Source organism: Poecilia reticulata, linkage group LG11 (assembly GCF_000633615.1).
Source record: "Poecilia reticulata strain Guanapo linkage group LG11, Guppy_female_1.0+MT, whole genome shotgun sequence".
Classification (NCBI taxonomy): Eukaryota; Metazoa; Chordata; class Actinopteri; order Cyprinodontiformes; family Poeciliidae; genus Poecilia; species Poecilia reticulata.
In genome coordinates this window covers 20693456-20715038 of record NC_024341.1, presented here as the reverse complement: position 1 = coordinate 20715038, position 21583 = coordinate 20693456, and positions in this window count along the sequence as shown.

Genomic DNA, 21583 nt, shown 5'->3' with positions numbered 1-21583 from the left:
TGCTCCGACTACACTAAAACCCTAGACCACTACTTTGTCTTTTTGTCACCATTGTGCACATCTCATCAGCATTTGCAGAGTGTGGGATGGATGGCCCTACTTAATTTATTCTACTGCAATTTATATTCATAATGCAAAATTCTCGCCTAATTACAATTATGATAGAGAGGCCACGCAGTGACTAACACTTTGGCTTGCCATCACATTTTTCCCCCCCCGTTTTCTCATCTCTAATGTGATATTTTCCCCACCAGTCCTGTAGTATACTGTTTAAATTTCTTGCTGGTATTTTTCATTACTGCTYTCTGTCTGATATCATTCACCAATTACCTTCTTCTGATTTTAATGACTTTAGGTCAAGAAGAAATCAATCTTGGATTCTTGGAAAAATKATGAGTTCAAATGTGAAATTAATTTATTATAAGTATTTCATGAGGATCACAGAGCTATCAKGACATAAGAAACAACCGTACAATTTCCCCAATAGAACTTACAAATATTATTAAAGTACTTGAATCAGTCTGAGAGATTACAGAGAAACCACACCATGTTCTTTTTTGAGTTTTTTATTATGCATGTTTGTCATGTTGTATGGAGGAAATTATAATGAATAAAATAAAATAAATAAATTAATGTGCCAAATACTTGATCCAAAAAATAAAAATTGAGAACTTTCCCAGCCAGCTTAAATTAATTTTTTTATCATGTCCTATTCATTTTAGATTAATTTTTAGATTTCCACGATTTAAATTTTCAAATTTATTTATTTTGAATTTATTTATTTATTTATTTATTTATTTATTTATTTATTTATTTATTTATTTATTTATTTATTTATTATCAGGCAAACCACTGATATCGTCAGTCTGGCTTTTCAGACTTCTGTGCTATATTTATTATCTCCTGTTTTCTCTTTAGTCTGTTCAGTTAATTATTTATTGCCAGGTTTGGCAGGATTCATCTTCCGTTCACATATGAAAACCAAAAAGTGATAGGCCGTGACACAAAATGTCTTGAACATAAACAATTAAATTACAAGATTTTATCTTTATGATCATTTATCTCYACAATTCCCAAATTTACTTGATTAAAAGGAAAACAAACCGACTTCATTTAAGTTTATGGGAACAAAATGCTTGTTGCTTGCAACACCTGGGTGCTGCAGAGGAAACTTGACCTACATCTGGTTTCAAAGCTTTTGTAAATGCARCACAAACTATATTTGAACTATGCGACTTTMAATTGATATGCAGACATGAACGAAAYCATCAAATYGATAGTTTTAGTGACAGAAAAACCAGAGCGAATCTTAATTCTCTGTTTCGAATTCAGGTACTGAAGTTGACACAGTCAATAACTTTGCCTTTTTTCACYTTCCACCCAAATTAAAGAGTTTTCTAGACACCATTGTTATCTGCCTCCCCATTCTCCTCTTTTCAATCCTCATGCAGGCAAAAGACTGATATCTTCAGTCTGGCTTTTCAGACATCTGTGTTAGAAAATGTTTCTGGTCTCCTGAGATGTCTGCAGCCTTGTGCTTGTTCAGAGGGAACGACTGTGCAGGAGAAAAGATTATTTCATGTTAAATGTGCACCTTAAAAAAAAAGGAACTTTATGAATATTTTCTGACTGTATTATAAAGTACTGATATTTATTTATTTGATTGAAATGATTGTGACTTGATTTTGCATTAATAGGTCAACATTTTACATTTAGATACAGYAGATCAGGGGTCTCAAACACATTTTCATTTTGAGCCAAATCAAAACTCAGAATGTTCTTAAAGGGCCGGTTGAGCCAGAATGTATTGATAAAACCCATTAAATAGTGAAAGTACCAWTAAACAGCTGTTTCAGTATTCAGTAAGTGTTTCTTAATATTAAATAATATTGAACATCTTTTCACACTGATCAGTCCAACCAGGATTTCGTGATTATTTTGTGTATTTTGCAATCAAAATGGTAGATTTTGATCATGATTTGTGGTCCTAATTTAAAAATATTTGTAAGGAATTTTTATGATATTTGTGCTGATGTATGATGTTAAACATTATTTTTTTTTTTTTAAATAACTTGACATCAAGGAAGGCTGAGGCAGCAGCCACTTAAACCCAAWGTCTTTAAGAAAAAAATTGCAGATCTGAAAACAAAATATGGGAATTTGTAGATTGTGTGAAATTTGTTTGAGTTTTGCAGATTTGTTGACAATCCGGAAGGACTTATTGATGTAATTTGGAGTCTGGGCCACATTTGGCATTGAGTTTGACACATGTGCAGTAGATAAAACATAAGAATGTGCTCACCCTCATATGCATACTCTCTGGTCCTCTCACACAACCTGCCATGTGATGACTCAGACGCTGTGGGGAAGCACAAACTGAGCGGRGGATGCGACATCAACCACTGAAAAGAAAGAAAAGGATCAGTGGTGAAGAGATCAAAACATGAAGGCTTTGAATGGATGGCAAAGAAGGTTTTAGCTCCTCATTAGCATGCGAATATGCACCAAACAGCGTAGTACACATTACCACCAGCACCATGTGCTCTGTTATATTTACTACTCAAGAGCCAGTATTTGTGTCTGGGTTTTTGTAGTGACTTAAAGTGACAGCAGGGTTCTGCCTCCAATGAGACAACAAGATGGATAAAAAAAACAAACTCCAAAACATTTATACACGTGAGCTGTTGTAAATCCACAATGTGCCGTTTCTCTGTCACAACAGCTAAAATGAGCTTCAGAGATGTTTTTGTTGTCTTCATACAAAGCCAGAGTCTATTTTTCACTATTTTCAATCTGTAGATTGTTCGTTGAACAAAGACTAAGCTGTTTGTCTTTTTGTTGTTRTAAAAACTCTTGCTAGTTTTTCCCCCCAATATATTTCTGAACAGTAGTAGAAAATTCTGCACCAAGAAGCAAATGCAGATAGAATCATGAAAAGAAAAAATGCACGGGGAAAACGTTTCTCATCAAGGAGGTTACACTGCACGTTTCACCTCAAAACTTTATATTTGAGCATTTTCTTTAAAGTTTTTCCTTATCAATAACCATGTGAAAGTTTAAGCTTGGGATACTTTCAAATGACTTGATGAAGTTGACTAGAAATGCTTTCTCAACTCATTTAAATCCACATGTCCTCATCTTAGATCGATCTCCGACTTTTTCATCGTTCTGAATTGCAAATGAGTGTTTTAAAAAAAGCAGTATTTTTACGTCGGCAAAGATAAACGTCCAGCTGCATTTGAAGTCGACATTATAGCATTGCTAACATTATTAAAAGTATTTGATTAATTTATTCTTATCTGTTTTGAACCATTTCTATGCAAAAGATTATCCAAAATAAGTTTGAACTTCTGCATTAATTCTTTGTAGTTTGAATCTTAAATAAAACAGATTAATCGTATATAAACTCCTCACTAAAGCCATKAGTTTTGACGAACAAAGTGAGGYGTTTTCARWATCTTATTACTTTAGACTGATTTATACATTAATATTCCAAAATACTCTGTAGTTGCTTTGTTCTGTTCAGTCGTTACATAACTGAAAGCAAAATGACAAACAAAACTACAYGAACAAAGAGAAAGGAGAGTTAATGAAGCCCGTTGGTCATTTGTGGCCTTCATGTGCCTTTTATGCTGCTCTGAATGACCTGCAAGAGCTTCATGAACGGCTATTATTTGAAAACAATTGAAGAAAGAACGTGTGCCATGCTGTTTGCCATTGGGGAGCTGAACTGGAGGTTTTGCAAAACAGAAGTTCACTGTAAATTATGAATCCATACTGCTGAAGAGTGATTGTCACAGCAATGGATTTACCTGTTTACTTTTTTAGATCAACTTTTTGAACGCTGGATATTATTTCTTTGGCTTGAAATTGCACATTTTAATAATTAAGATGGACAACAACATGTATCCATGAAACCTTCGTTGGAATTAAATTACGGCTGCAGGAATAAGAGAGACTGGTAAGACATGCGAATGTCTGCCAGTGTATTCTGGGACCAATTCGGAGCGTCGTCTGCCACCCTCAGATGAACCGTTCTATTCACTATGTACTGTCTGTTGCATCTACCGGCCAAAAAAAAAAAATCTTGGCTTTTTCTTTGAACAGCAGAGGATATAGTAGCMCACATTTTTGCATCATCTCCCTTTAAAAATGAGCACTTACGCAGTTTAATGGGTTTGATGAGTGGGAATATGTTGGGTTAATTTTAACACCCTGGGAACCGTTAATCTGCCAACGTCCCTGCTGTGCGTCATAATAGTGACGGTATTCATTTAGCAAGGCGGCCCAGCGGAAATGAAGACGGAGTCTTTAACTAAACAGCATTTAAAGTAAAGTTTGGTCTCTTTTTATTCCTCGATGCAGCAGGTGAAGACAGTTTTTTTTTGTGACTCACAGTTAACTTAACTCTGTAAATTCACTAAATTATCTGTTAGTGTTTTGAGTTTGTTGAAAACACAATTGAGTCACAAACCTTAATTGCTTCTTTATCAATCTAATATCCTCCCTCACTATGTTTTTAGTAATATCCTCTGGCACTGAGAGGTCGTACTGAAAGATAATATTCTCAACAGCTTTGAATCTTCATATTAATTAAAAGAGGTTCACATATAGCATATATATAAATTAATGTTTTAAGTAAGGTTGGTTGAATTTGGTTTGGTCTTTTTGATACTTATTTGCCTTTTTCTTCTCATGAGTTTGGGTGGGTTTGGTGTTTGGTTGAGTTTATGCCATGCTCTCTGATCTCATGTTTTTCTACTAATTTTTTCCTCTCTTAAGAATCAAATAACTTATTTCCTCATGTTTTGTTAGAGCTTAAAGATGGAGCAGGGTTAGTGGATTAGAGAAGTAACTTAAGTTTCACTTTGGGATTTTTCCTGAAATCTTTTCTGAAACATTTGGCAGTTTTATTAGTCTAGTTAATTATGCACAATGGCATCAACGTTACTATTCTCTTTACTTTGCAGACTCCCTTTATGATCTAAACCTGAACTTCAGTGGGGATATTATAAAACTTGAGCATGCTTTGGTGAAAACCTTTCGATTCTACGTCTGGCTGTCAGTCTGTGGTTTTTGTGGGGACTAACAGGGTCAATCTTCTCTACGACTCAGACAAAATCCCGTCCATGATCATATGGAAAGTATTTTCTCCCCCATACACAGTGTTTGCATGAAGCCCTAAAAGTTCTTTATTTTTTAATATATCCAAATCAGAGCACATCTATTCCCATGTTTGCTTTATTCCCTTCTATAGCTTGTGACTGATGGTTTTCTTCCAGCAATTGATTTTTTTCTTGCCCCTTTTGCATAAGTGACAGATTTATGGAGTGCACAACTAATATTTGTCCTGTGGATTCATTCTCTAAACATGTTTTTCTCCATTCAGTGCTATCCTTGTTCATGCCATTTCACTGTGTTCGCTCAGATTTTAGGCGATTGCATCTTTGACCCGTTAGTTGTGTTCCTTAATCTTCCTGTTGCTGTTTCTTCACTGATACTCTTTAAAAAATGTCTGCAGCCTTCAGAGAACAGAAATTAAATTACACAGAAGTTCACCATTTACTAATTAAGTAACTTCTATAGATAATTGTATACAATGTATCTTTATTTAGCGGTATAATGCGTAGCAAATTACACTCAATACAAAATTATGACACATTTCTGACATATTTTTGTAAAAAAAAGACATGTTAATATATGTTAAATTCTAATAAAGCACATTAAACCTGGTGGACGATAAAGTATGAAAAAAAAAGTAGAAATAGTTCATATGGTCAAAATACTCAACTCTACATGGTTGCCTTTCTTGTTGCCTATTTTCCTCATGAAGCTAACTCAAAGAGTTTTGTTTTTTCCTCCAACTAATCTTGACATAATAGTTGCTGTCATTTAAAGATTGTTAGAACAACTAGAAGATGATTGTTTTTCCTTTTTCTTAGAGAATCACAAAATAAATCCTCAGGTCTGTTGCTTCATATTGATTTTTTAACAGCTATGTTCAGACAGCGAAAGCACTTTAGTTGAGTTGTCCTTTATTCTGGTGAAAAGAGAACAACAATGAATGGCTTTAAATTGTTAGACAAGACCTATATTTTGCAGCAGACTTAACAATAGTGCTTTTGTTGCTTGCATCTTTTACATGTAGTTTCAAATTCTGATAAGACGGTTGTAGTTTTGTGAATCCATTATCCTGGATATGTTTTTTTTTTTTTTTTAAGCTTCAACTTGGTGACTATAATGAAACATTGTCTCCTGTGTAAGTGCAAACAAGGACAATGACACCGCAACAGAAACGGGAGAAATAAAAATATTTGTCATCTTCATCCTTCAAATATAAATAAAGCTTTTAAATGTATTATCAACACATTGAAAAGACAAACACATTTGCTCTTCAGTTTCAGAAACAGTTCATGGTAGGCATACATTTAGAAATTATTTATGTTCACCTGGGAATTTAGTTAGGCAAAACTACTGAGTTCTTACGTTTATGCGTATTTTAAGCCGGACAATTTTTCCTTTGATTTTACATCCGTTCCTTCAGGGCCATTGGTCCTGTTTGCTCCTGTTGTTCACTTACTAATGCAAACAACTGCTACAAAATATGAAAGACGTTTTTAGCTCAATTAAATGTTTTGCATTCCTGATATTTGAAGACAGAGGCAGACAGATGAAAAGGCATATTGCTTTTTGTGATGCAGTTTTAGATTCTCTTTATTTATTCCTTTTTATGTTTGAGACTAAACCCCATTGTGTCCTGCTAAAAGAGAAATTCACAATATTGGGACCAGCTATAGAAACTGCAAAAATAGCCCTAAAATAGACTTGTTAACCCTCRGGTCAAATTGACCCATTTTAAAGTTTAAAAAAATCTTTGGATTTTCTGTTCCCGTGGGCAAACTCCACCCACGCTGAGTGGACACTCAGCAGAAGTGGGGGGGAAACATAAATACTCTCTGCATGACTCGTTTTTCTTGATTTTAATCAGCGGGTCAGTTTGACCCAGAACATAATACGTATCTCAAGTTCAATTATAAAGATCACCCCTTGAAAGAAAATTTAAAATGTAATATAAAAAAAATCTACAAAAAAAATCAATTTCAAGATTAAGTTGTCGTCATTGATCCTTTATTTGTGAGAAATAAAAAAAACACCATTGCACAAATATTGATTGAAATTGTTAGTATTGGAGTTAATAATCAGATACAAAAATGTTTTGGAGGATATCTTTGGTTTCTGACAGTATTGCATGACATTCCACGGGTCAAATTGTCCCAGGAACATGATTGCTGTACCTCGGAAACRAACATAACAGGACGGTTAAAAATGGATCTACTTTTGCTCAGTAGCTGCAACCAAACTGAGASAGAATTTTTCCTCCAGCAGTTTGTTTTATAATTTACTCCTATTAACATAATGTCTGACAAGTTTGCCAAGTATCATTTTCCGTCTGGATACCTTTGGCTGTTTCGGTCTCACTCCAGATGAAGGTTGCATGTATTAAAGCAAAGTGGTCTCTTTATGATTCTTACACCCCACAAGAGCAATTCYACCAAATTTAAYGGGATTGTACTCTCATAAATATGTATGCATATGCATGAATCAGTTGAGTATGACAGGACTAGATTTTTTTWAATCTTGTTTATTGCTTTGAAATTAACCAAGAAAGCAATTGATTTTAGCTGACATGATGTAATATTAACACTGGTCACATTCATTTTCAAACGCCTTTCAAAAGCAGCCATGCGCTTTGAATTTTCAYCACATCTTGTTGCGTTTGAATCAAAAAAACCWACATTCATTTTAATGGGTATTCTGTGTGGTATTCTGCRTTTCATGCATTTGTATTCAGTCCCCTTAAGTCAATATGTTATACAGTCGTCTTTGGCTACAATTGCAGTTTCGAGTCTGTCTTKATCAGGTTCGAGAGAATGACATTTTAGCTTATTCTTCTGAAATAGCTCATGCTCCCATTYACTCTGTCCACGTTGCAGAAAAACGTGAACCATATTTTACAGTGTGGATGTGCACCGTTACGTTTCTGCCACGTTTTGCATGCAACCCAAAAGTTGACTGATGGGCTTGTGTGACCAGAGGATCTTCTTTCTCATGTTTGCTGTGTCCCCTACATGACTTGTGCRAACCTTTAATGGCKTATAGTTTCTTTAAACAGCAGCTTTCTTCTTTTCAGTTTTGTATAAAAGCAGGATTTGTGGAAGARCACAACACAGATATCCTGTCCCACCTGAACTTTAACCCTCTGTTCTAGTTAACATGAGCCTCTCCTTCCACGTCTTTATTGCTTTGCAGTTGTGGTATACTCTTTAGTATTGATATATTGTTTTGTTGCCTAACTCGGAGTCAAACMTTTCCAGTGAAAAAAGTGCAAGGTAAGGCAGTAATTTAATCTCAAAAAAATTGTTTCAGAGACTTATCCTGAGTGAGCAGAAACTTTCAAAAACAACAGAAAAGATTGAGTTGTGTAACGGAGTGGAAACCCCCCCAGTGAAGAGTGTTGGACGGCTGTGGAGGATTGATTGTTCTGGTGAGTTTAAGACCAGTCATGTCAATAGAGAATTGGCAGGAAAACCAGACATGTGTCTTAGGCATGTTTATCAGCACACTTTGGAAGCCGAGGAAGAGATTATATTTTCTCCAGCCATCTGGGTCTGTGAAGCCATTGTGTGGAGCTGCAGTTGKGAAGGTGGTTTGTAAACTATTAGAGCACGYTGYGTCCTGAAAGTACTGCAAACTTTTGCCTCCAAACTTCTTTCATGTATTTGACATGCATTTACACAAGCAGTTTGCAACGATAATTCTCCTTTGTGGTGCAGATTCCTCTGAGAATGAGCATCTATTTGATGAATTATGTAAATAGAGGTACAACAAGGCATTCCCATAATATTAATATCTTGCAGCTTCTCTTTTGAWTGCATCTGTTTTTGTAGGTTTGCAGGTTCTTGTATAGTTTTATGGTTTATTTGACAAAAGCTACCACACGCATAAATCTTTTTGTAATTTYTTGTCATCTTTTTCTGACTGTTAGAGCATCAACTCAGAGCGTCAAAAAACACAATCACACGTTAATGTTTAGCGATCCTTCAACATCCTTCATATTTTTGATGAGTTTCACTTTTCTGAATAAACTCTTATTCTACATTCTTATTCGTTAACACTTTATTTGATGGGTCTGTGCAAAAGACTGACATGACAACGTCACAAACATGACATGAACATGGAGTCCTTATCAATTATGACTGCTGTCATGATGTGCATAATGACACTTAATGCAGAGTTGACACTTTTAATGGACTTTTAATGCAACTTAGCATTAAATGTGTCATTATTTAACGAATGACACGTTATGACATCAGTCGTAAACATTCATACAGATTCCTTCATGCTCATGAYAGGTGCTGTCATGTTTATAACAGTGTCGTGTCAGTCTTATGCACATCCCTTCAAATGAAGTTTTACCTCTTATTCTATTTATAGCCACAACTACTTTTTTTAAGATGCAGTGCGTGAAAAGAAGCCTCAGCTTGCAGCATCTCTCTGCCGTGATTACTGAGCGGCATACATGCTGCCAAATCTCCAGAATGAAGTCATCACCCTAACAGAACCTAACAGGAAGTCGGTTAAAACATGAAACGATACAAAGAAATTTAAAAACAGGACCTTTCGGATTTTAAAGGTGAACTTCCAGCTGTCAGTTCATGACATCAAGCCTAAGTTTCTTTACATTGTACAGGAGGAAAATAATTGAAAACACACTAGCAAATCCACCTCTTACAGTTGGAATCTTAAAACTCTTGATACTAGCAAATAGTTRTGCATCTTGTATTTACTTTGAGTTTTTCATCTGACAACATGTAAKGGGGTCAAACAGGTTTTCACACCAATGTTTATACTGTTTATTTATTTAGACAATGTACAACATTTCATTAACCTTTTCAAAGGAGTGACGTATGATATGTTTATCGCAAAGAAAAAAAATGCTTATTTCCACTTGTGGTCCCTTGGACAGGTTGATGTAAGCAGGTATGATTTAACAGGTCATGAACTGGTGAAAATAATTAATTACATGAATGTCTGACAATTTATTATGCAGATCTCACTAAAACCAAGGAAACAAATCAAACTACAAACCAACAGATCATTCATTCATAAAACATGTGTTTGCCTTTTTCAATGCATATTCACAGCATGTACTGTCTTCATGAAGGTTCAGGTGGTGAATCTCTAAAATCATGAAGTGTAATCCAGTTTAATGAACATCCATCGTTTTGTATGTAGAGCTGGATGCTTTTTGCAGTTCATGTTTATACCAGCAGACATTTTCCAAGGTTAACGTTTCAGGAAAAAATAGAATAAATGAAACATGCATAGAAGAAGATAGTGTTTCTAGAATATTAAAATTCATAGGAAGTTGTTATTCTTTTCAAAATGTCCCTCTTCCGAAGTGTTTCCACGCTTTCTGATTTTGTGGTTTTAAATAATGAACTCCCAATAATTGCCTGGCTTACTTTCCTAAACGATTAGTGGGGGGAGAAAAAGGTTCTTTAACAGTGTTTCATTCCAACCTGCCTCTGACTTTTAATCATGACTTAAAAAGCCTGGGAGACCTGATTTTAACATCCCACCTGGAGCTAAAATGCTGCTGGCAGTTTCAAAGGTTTTACAAGGAGAAGCAAATCCCCMCTAGGTTTAAATTTCAAGTTAATTTTCCTCCAGAGGAGTTTTCTCTCGAACAAACATTGTGTTTACAATCAGTGGTTCCCGCAAAATAAATGGTGCTTATCTTTCAATAAATCTAAAAATATGTTGCCTCTCTATTTAATGTTTCCAGGTTAYTTATTTTTATACCAATTCCCTTTTTCTTCTAAGCCCCGCTCTGGGTTTCACAAACCATCCTCTCCGCTCCCTTCTGGAAACTTTACCCAGACCCTTGACAYCATTTTACCAAAGCACCTACTAAAAATTTTAAGTTGTGGTTTTTATTAATGACAAATTTTATTTATGAAATGCAAACCTGTATTTTGCATCTATAAAACAAATACACAAGTGTAYCTACGCAGGAGGATGACGTATTTTACAGAGTCAGGTCGGCTTGGGTGGCTTTTTGAAAATGAAAACGTCACTCGCATTGTGCATTTCTAAGAAATGTTCTTTTTTTTTATGACCCTGAACTTTCCAACATCTTCATATTTTTGGTTGTCATTCATAAAAAGTCAATCTGCTGGCAGAGAGTACAGTAAAAGGACTTGACATTAACGAGTGTAACATCCTTTTTCAACAGAAATGAGCAAATTGCTCCAGTCGATGGAGCATAACGGCCCAAGCTGGAGGATGTTAATCATGTTTGGAGCAGGTTTTATTTCTGAACGCTGATGCGTTTAATGTGCAGCGCGTGAAAGAGTTTGAGTCTGTGTGAGACTATGATGGGACGTGTGAGAACGAGGAAGTGTGAACATTGATCCACACATGACCAAACACACATTTCCCCCCTCTCTCCTCACTCAATCTGCTCCCGGTGACTAACTTTTTTTTTTTTTCTTTTTTTTTTTTTACAGCTTCCAGGCTTGAAAGTTCAAATTGATCATATGTGAAAAATCTCTCACTGCTGATTTACACCAGTATTTCTGAACAGGGCAGATGTGACTTAGCACAAAGAACATTCTGTTATCGGAGACAAGAAGCACTTAATCAAAAACAAAGATTTCAAATCTTTCCAAAAAGTCCTTTGCACGTAAAGAAGCAACACCGTCTACATCTGATCCGCAGAGGAAAGCCTGAGGTTTACGTCGGATCGCTAAGGTCAAACATCAGCTTCTTTACGAGCTCGTTAGTCATCCTTAGCAACAGCTTCATGCTTTCAAAGCAGGACTTAGTCACACAGTCATCTGCTTTTATATGTAGGTGTCTGACAGAAACAAAAGGGTCTTTGACATTTTGAAGAAGCAAGCAAGTTCCAGACTCGGAGAAACTGCGTCCAACCAACATCACATCAGCGGCTCATCGCTGTGACAGTAGTAGACAACTCATCAGACCTCGTTTACATGCAAATTTGTTCGCAGCCAGTGGGATCTTGGGAAATGTTGCATTTTAATGCTTTAATAGGCGGTGTTGTCACTAAGATAAGATTCAAGTCTGGACCAATCTATTTTCTTTTAGTTTGAGCTTCTGCTTTAGTCACTCACATTACGTGTTGCACTTCGTCTAGTTTTAACTAACTTTAAACAGTGTAGTTCAGTGGTTCTTAACCTTTTTTGAGGTACCGAACCCACCAGTTTCATATGCGCACTCACTGAACCCTTCTGTAGTGATAAATAAAATGATTCCCCCCCCAAATTCAAGACATAGGCCCAACTAGAGTCTAGTTGGGTCATCCCAAGATCACCAAGTCTTCTTAAAAAGTAGAATCTCTGAGAACAGTTCTTCAAAATATAGTCAGTGTCTTCAGTAAAGTTGAGCTGACTGTCCAGGAACGACCCAAGGTATTTAAAATTTGCCACAGTTTCAACAGGTTGGCCACCGAGAGAAACTGGAACCACTTTAAGGTCTTGTTTAGATCATTTAATTAGCTCTACATTCTTAAGAGAATGGAAAATTAATAAGAAATAATACAGACTTTGCAGTATTCTGATTTAGTAATGTAATTACATTAGTTGCGTTACCACCCCCACGCCACTAGAGGCAGTAGCAACCCCGAAAAGATGCGATTAAGGAGCAGATATAGAAGTACACCGAAAGCTACAGAATTTGATAAAAACTGTGAGCTTTGCTGAAGTAAATAAAGACACAAGTTCAAATCCATGCTGAGTGGAGCTCCTTCAATCAGGGCTCCTCCGCAGCTCTGATTGGCTAAGCAATGTAACGTGATCCTCTGCAGCAAGTGATGGCAAAGCGGGCACAAGTGTGTCTTTACCTCCGCGGCAGAGGCTCCGCCGAACCCCTTAGACCGACTCACCCAGTAACCTCACCCAGGTTAAGAACCGCTGGTGTAGCTTGTTAGACTGCTGCTTAAGACGGTTTGTCTTCTTCTCTTCACACCTGTTCCTGGTTGTTAATCACACCTGCCTCACGTGCTAGCCTTCAACTACATCAATATATAATTAGCACACATCCTATTCAACTACTGAAAAAACTTGATTCTTTATTAACTCTTGTTGCTTGTCAAGTAAAAATACCTGAACATATTTTTAGTCTCGCTGGGTAAAAGTTGGGACATCACCCCTTTTAGTTGGTATCGTTTTAGTGAGGTGCTTCTAGTGACCATCATGGCGAATTGAAGCGTGGACCCAATCGCAGCAGGCGAGAGACGAAGATGTTGTGATGTGTGTTTAATAGGGAAATAAATACAGAATCAAACTTACAAAACAAAAAAAGTCCAGCTAACAACAAAATCCAGCAAAGCTCAAAAGCCAGCGATACAGGGAGATGGAGGAGAGGCAACAAGAGTAACAAGGGGAAGTGACGAGACAAACCAGCGACTTGTGACTGAAACTGAGAGCCTTAAATACTGGAAGGTTGAGAGTGAGAACAATAAACCTGGACTAATAAGCTAACTGGTTGCAGGTGTGAGTAGTTGGAGTGAGAAAAGAAAAGAAAAGGTGGCACTGCAGAGAAAGCGGAGAGCACAGGGGAACAGGAATAAATGCTAAGACTAAAGAAACTCTACGAGGGACTGAAATAAAGGAAAACAAGACGATTTAAAATATTTCTCAGACAGAAGCAGCTGAGCTGAATGCAACCCGTAAAGGAAATCCTTCCTTCCCCAACTTCCCTATGTTGATGCCTTTTTTGCACATTTGATTAGTTTTTTTTTGTACATTTTTCATCTTCTTTTCAGAATAATTGTAGCAATATTCAATCTTGTCTCATAAAAGTAAATACATATATGTTTTTTTAAAGCGCTTAGAATACTGGTCATTTGATACTTTTTAAATCTGTAGTGGTTTTGTGTCTGACTTTTTTCTTGTTTGGCTACAATAAAGAGCGGTTTGCCATCAGATGCAGAAATTCATGTATTGTGAGCCACTTTAATGAAATCATGACCTAAACTCATTATTAATMATCTACTCACAGTCCACTGTAAGGAAAARTGGATATGAGACTGTAATGATTAACATGCCCTCGCAGAAAATTGCAACGTAATWGGGGGTTATAATTTATATCTCCTGAAGGTCACTTGGCCCAAACGGGGATCAGAACCCCAATCAATGGAAAGAGGATGAGAAAAGAAGAAAAAAAACAAAACACATATTTTTAGTAAATTTAAAGAAACAAAAACAATCCTGACGTCATTAAGTGTATCCCCAACAATTTTTAATGCTGTTGACACCAGAATCTTTTCATTTGTGTCTCTGCCAGTCGTACCTGCCTGATAAACTTTACAGTTTCATTCACAAACCACACATTTTTTAATTATCTAAATCACGATAGCAGTTCCTCTGAACTGCAGGACTCAGCTTAGCATGAATGGGCGGCGGCGCAGAGCGTTCCAAGTGCGGTGGCGCATCCGAGAATCAATTTGTTATCACATTTGACAATTTTATTTTATTTTTTTTATCGAAGCCGCCTACAATTAGACTAGAAGTAATTATAGTCCAGGGTGTAAAAAATAGTCTCATAATGACATAGTTGTGGGAGTAAAATGTGTTGGAGCCTTTTGTGTTCTCTGCACAGGGTAATTTAAGGTTTAACGTCTAAATGAGCATTCATTTTCTTGTGCCAGTGAAGCTATATCAAGTCAATTTTAGGATCTTTTTACAGTCTTCTATATCTGTCTGATCTGATRGTGCTGGTACTTAAAATATCAGCATATCCAAATTTTACATCTTAACAGTTTATTATCGATTCAGAAGGGAGAGAAATKTCCATTCAGGTTTTTATTGTGACGCTTATGCAGAGTAGTGTTTTAGAAATTATCTTTAACCTGCAACTTATTTGTCAATCTTTATATTTACTTATACTTTAAAGGTTTTACAAATCAATTTAATTATAGCTATGTGTGTGTTTTATAAAGTATGTCAGCAACACAATGATTGAAAAAAAAAAAATTCTTCAGCACAAATTAGTTAAGTTTTGATCTGAAAAGTTACTAATAATTTATTCTTGCATATTTTTACTACTATTGACAAAGCAGATTTGAAAACCTCAAAACCTGAGTAGTTTGCTACAAAATTACAAACTGGTTTTTACAAACATTTTATTTCTTATGGTGTTATGAGACGGTATTTGCTTTTTCAGTCAAACTCGTGTTTTAGCTCAAATAAATTTTCATAAATGTGTTTTTTAAACGACATGCATATATGTTTGAGTTGCAAAGTGTCCCTTTTTTAAATAAAATCACAGATTAAAGTTAAAATTCAAAGCTAAATTGCCTAGTAACTCTACTGAATTAGTKTTTTCACGCTGGCAAAAGTCTCTTACATCTCTGTGGAGAGATTTTAGCTCACTGTCTTTTTTAATTCAGTCACTCTGGAGGTGATCCAATCCTCACTTTTGGATTTCAGTTCAGACTTTGACTAAGACACTMCAAAATGTTTGTTTTGCTATGTTTATCATGCTTTATAGTCATATCGTAGATGCGCTTTGGATCAATTTCCTCKTGTTAAATATAATCTAAATATTACAAACTGATGGACTGATGTTCTTATTTTCACAGAAAATTGATTTTATATATTAAAGCAAGTCATTCGAACCACAAATCATCACACTACAACCATCAAGTAAATTAAATGAAAAGTTTGCTTTAATGCATTTTAACATTTGTAAAGAAGAGCTATTAGAATGGATGAACTGATAAATGTTAGTGTCAMCTTTTGCAAAAGGGAAACGAATCCTTCTGCAAAMGTTGAGGACTTTCCTGGTTGGAAAGAAAGACAGACCGATGTCTCCCAACCTCCTGCTGCAGCAAATACAAAATCCCACAAACACACACGCCTGTGTGAATGAAAACCAGCACGGGTCTTTCTCAGTGTTTCTGCTACATAATTCTGTTATGACTCACCATAATGTCAGCCTATTTGTTGCACACAAATTCACACTTTTTGCACATTTGCATGGATTATTCTGGTCAATTACATATGAACATTTGCAAAGAAAAAACGTTTCCAAAAATGTGAKAGAGGTGTGTTTGTGGGGGGGAGACAGTAACACTATTTAATCATTGAAATAATTCGAAGTGTGACTGACCAGACTAGAGGTGTAAATCTTGCTGACGTCAGCGCTTCTCAGTTTTCTGCTTGCGAATGCTCAGAGAAGCAGAACGTGAGTTTTGCTCCGGTAGAGAAAGTGTGCCGWGTGTCGGATGGAGACGTGCACAGAACACCCAACAATCGAGAAGTGGTGCTCAGACTTGACTCATCTTTGGATGCTTTTAAAAAGTAGTTACTCAACCAACCAACCCGCACAACTGYGCTTTACTCACACACTGTGCACAACCCTGAAACTATAAATAGATCCAGGAAGGAGATCATCATTCATTCATTCATCTTTCTCTCCTACATCTCATCCTGTTCGGGCCGCACAGTTGCTAAAACGGGCCAACAAGCACGTCCATTACTCCTCTTAGATCAAGCATGTTTTTCTTGTACTCCTCACTCTACACCCCCCCATCATGTGCCCTGAAACAGGGGCTTTGGAAATACATCAGTTTAAATATATGCACCTCGTTGAGATCCATTAGGATGCCAAACTATGCCATCTCTCAAAATAGTTCAGAACAGAAGAACAGAGGGGAGGGTCGGCTCTGCYTTGCTGCAGGTTCTGCATCAAATTGAAAACATCCAGGATACGCAACGTCGAGTCCATTATGGTTCTTGTCCTTTTTTCCCTCCTTTTTTTTGTCTCTTAAATGGATAATTTCCTAGAGTAACAGAATGTGTTTTTTGGACCATTTCTTTTTTTTTTTATTCATTCAGAAAACCTTCTTTTTGGCTTGAATAAATAATTAGAATCTCAAATATTTTCTAATCTTCACATCGGTGTCTTGTTTTGAAAATTTATCTCATCAATCTGGATGTGATGCCTTGCAATTATTATGTTTTCCTCCAAATTTAGTTCAAAGAATGCCTTAAAAGGCGCTTTTAAAGTCCAAAACAGTTCACAGTAAGACGGCACACATTAACGAATTAGACATAAACAGGAATCAATAAGTAGTGAGTTTAGCTTGGGGGATTATTAAACATGTTTTTGGGCAAAAACAAACCATCACAACAGCAACTGCCCAGAAACCACAGTAACTTCAAAGAGTCGGACATTTCTGCAACCACCACTTGCTTTTYATTTCTCATCTCAGCAAAATTGAAGCATCAGAAGCGTCTTCTGCGAATCCATGAGGAAAAAGCGTAAACCATCAGCTTCTCTCTTCTCTGTTGAGTTGAATACATAAATCAACTAATGAGAAAGCAACCATTCATTTGTATTTGTACACAAAAATGTGTACAAAAACAGACAAAGAAAATGCGTGTAGGGGTGCGGTGCCCTAATTAAGAAGAAAGAGGAGATTTATATTCAATTCCTAGATTTAAGCTTGCTTAATGAAGTAAAATTTCACCAATATATCATACACAGAGTTGGGCTGCACCAGTTCAGTCAGGAAACTTGGATATAAATGTTTAAATACATCTGTGTCAATGTTGCATGCATTTGAGTAAATCAGGGAGTTAAGGGAGGATGTTATGAGTTCAAAGCCAAAGAACTATGTATAAAATACATACAAAAGTATAATTTTTGGTTATGTTGTGACAGAAATTTGTGGCGAGAATTTCAGAGATCATTCTTGTAAATGGACCTCAGTCAAGCCTAAGACTTGCAATAAATTCTGCTTTATTAGCTGACAAAGATGTTCAGTATKAAACACACCCCGTTTTGTCTAAATAGTGCTGATGACCTGCATACAGTTTATAAGCCACTCTGACCACAGGATAGTAGTTTTCACAGGGATCGCATGAGGTCAGATGACATCTGAGTAAATATCAAAGAAACAGACACAGTCCAGGAAAACCACACAAAAAGAGAAGGTGAGAGACAGGCCATTACGAGAAATAACAGCTTTCCTCCGTGGGTAGACACACAAAAACCTTGCTTTTGTGCTTACGTGAACCTGGCTGTGAGACGGCAACCACAAGATAAAACGAGGGAGAGATGCAAGGACAGAGGGAGGGAGGGTTTGTGAGAGCGAGCGGAAGTGGTGGGCGAGGCTGGAGCAGACAATATGTTGAGCTTGTGCTGAACTGATTGAAAAGAATTGATAGGARAAATGGAGGGCCGCTGCAGATCAGACAGGGGGGGAASATGCGGAGAAATATCTGCGTTGTAAGAGCCGATGAGAATCTGGTGTCAGGGGATGAAAGGAAATCGATAATCAAGGATGAGAGGGGAAAACGCTGGAAGACGGGTCGTTCTCTGGAGCGTATGCATTATGCATGAGCGTCATATCAACGAAGAAGAGTTGGACAAGGGAGAGAGATGTTCTGTTGAGCGTCTCAACCAACTCAAAGCTAATAAGATGATTATAATTTTTTTTTTTTTTCCCCCCTAACACTAGATGAATTAATCTGTGGCTTAGAGCGTCTGAGTGTGGAGATGATCTTTTTCTGATCTTTACTTGAATAAAAATGTAGTTCTACAGTAAGAAGTTGTTGATGGAAATCTCTGGAAGTTTAAATTACAGTTAGGATACTTCTCATATCAACATTCAATACTTTTACAAATCAAATKATCTTTTTTTWAATTTATTTATAGGGCATAAATATAAAAAAAATCATAATAGAATTAGTGTGCATATTTCTTAGACTTTTCATATGAAACCTGCAGCATAGAGAGTCTTTGGATGGAAGGATGAATGTATGAATGGATAAAATGATGGATGTAACTTTTTGAGAACTGAATTAGGAATAATGTCTGGAAATACATCTGTTTTGAATTGTAGAACGTTTTTCTTTTTCCAGTTTTTCATAAYTGCATCGACTTGGAAATACTTTCACAGAGGAACCCAAAACGTAGAAAGTATCAATTCTAGGTTTCAGTACCCCTTATTTATTAATCTATTTTTTTTTTTTGTCTTGTCACAGAGTAATTACTCTGGTTTAGTCTCCCTTTGAGATTTAAACGCTCCACAGACACACTATAGCTGGCAGTCAGTATGAATAATCGCAGCGTTTAGATGTTAAAGATATTTTCTGAAAAGTTTGGTGAGAGATAAAAGAAAGATAAAAAGTGAAATGAATGTGTTCATAAATGTTGTTATTGGTGACTAATATTTATTTGCCTTAATCTAATGATTTGAGAAGAGAGCTTATTTAAAAGGCTTTGCAAGGTTTTAATGATCACTTAATCAAAATGTAGGAACTATTTCATTAGAGACCGGTGTGCTACTTTACCCTCATCAACAAAAACACAATGCATTTGCCTTGTGTAACATTTTTCTTCCCCACTCGTTGCACCTACCGCTTGAATGAGTGACAAATGAAGTAAAAGCATGTGAAGTAATGATTATGGWGGTGCTCCAGAAGCACCTTCATCACACCTTTCCTTCCTCCTGTCTCTCTCACCCTGTCTGCTGGCAGGCTCAGCCCCCTTTCTGTCACTCTCTTCCTCAGCTGATTGAGTTTCCATGGGGACAGAGAATCACTCTGAAGGCAGGTGGTGGATTCTCAAGGACTGGCATTAGCAATGGGTTTTCTACTTCCGAGAGCTTAATCAGCTCTTGCAGGAAACAAAAGAGACMRAAAAGCAAGAGTAATTGAAGGAAAGTTCTAGCCGAAGAATGTCTGTGCATAAATTAATTTGCGTCGAAGCTGCAGCTTTTTGTGCTTACTAGAAAGACCATAACTTTTAAATATGCACTTCTCTGGTAAATGTCAAGTTCTTTACTGTGCAAGAATAAATCGTCACTTGTTCAATGGATATCATCATCTGATCAACAAACATTTTGCTTTTTGCTTGCTGCTTCTGATAAGTGATGAAAGAGGAAGCCAGGACTCAAACTTAGAAAAATGATTCAGCAGAAAATTAATATTGGAGAAATCTTATTGAATGAAGGAGCTGCAGAAGGCAGACTTAAACATGAATTGAACAGGGTAATAAGAGTATGACGAGCAAAGACTTAGCAAAAACTGGTAATGCAGAGAAGGTGAGTTACCCTGGAGACCTTGCGAATAGATATCATCTTTGAGTTTTGACCTTAACCCTTTCATGCATAGTGGTCACTACAGTGGACAGCTTGTGCTTCTTGTGGATTTTTATGTTATGAATGCACACAGACCACCGAAGTGGACACTAATGTATCATAAAATACACTATGAACTACTGGCCATCAGCTACAAATGCAAGAAATTATTTTTGTTAAATCCAATATGGGATAACAAACTTTATTTTTGCATATAGAAAATTGAAGAAGTTCTAAAAATGTGTGTTTCATGTCTCATGTCTTAATAAACATTCACATTAAATAATTTTGCCACATGCATGTGCACTAATCCTCTGCACCAACACTTCTTCAAAAGGAAGTAAACAACATTGCATGTCTTCTTGTGACCTTGTATAAGGTCTTGGCATTGATGCAGCTTTTATTTCAACAAATGTCACTAAGTCTATCCTTACCTCCCCTTTGAAAGATCACAAWGCGCCCATTAAATCTCAAAAACCATCTTTGGCAGGTCTCAAGGAGCTCAACAAAAGACCAAGAGGAACTGAAGTGGCTTCAGACAATCCGAGTTAGTAAAATCTAAAGTTGCCATTAAAATCAAAATCAAAGTACACTGAACGTGGAACAAGATGCATTCTTCACGTTTTGTCTTCTAAAAGCCAGGAAAATGTTGCTGTTCGATACTTGATGGCAAATCTGAAACCCAACTGTGAGGAAATATTGACCTTTCCAGCCCAGCTATCCAGCATTTTATATCTTGCTGGTCCATTCACCGACGTTAGACAATGTGAAGCCGGCAGTACAACGTGTGTTTGGGTACAAAATCATGTTGGAGTTCTCCAGAGCTCCCTAATGCCTCTGTGTTATTGGACTGTTTGCCCTTTACATCCAACCTCCTGGTCAGYAATGTCACGTGATCTACCTCTTGATCAATGGGACTGCAAAGAAAGAAAAACCACATTGGCTTTTGGGTTTATAGAGATGGAGAATGCACTTTCAATACAGAGACAGGCCTGTAAAACATTTCTCAAACATCTTTGAAAATAAGAGCATTTTAAGATAGTGCCAATAAAATGCATGCTCTGAGTCTGACGATTTTAGTATGGAACACTACAGTTTCAGAAGCCCTGAGCATCTTTGAAGTAGCATCAAAAAAGATTGGAAATGCAAAATACAATACAAGAGTGAAGAGGAGAATAAAAGCTGCCACAAGTCTGCATATGTCTCTCCAGCACTCAGAGGAGGAAGAAGAAACAAGCAGTTGTTCTCATATAATTGGGTCCCAAACCTCTGAAACAGGAGCAGCTAAATTCCCATAACCTTATAGTACCAATGTTCTCACAGGAGCATCTCATTTATGCAAAACAGCTGCTACTCCAGCAATAAACAGTACACTCCACGTTACTTCACAAAATATTCAAACCT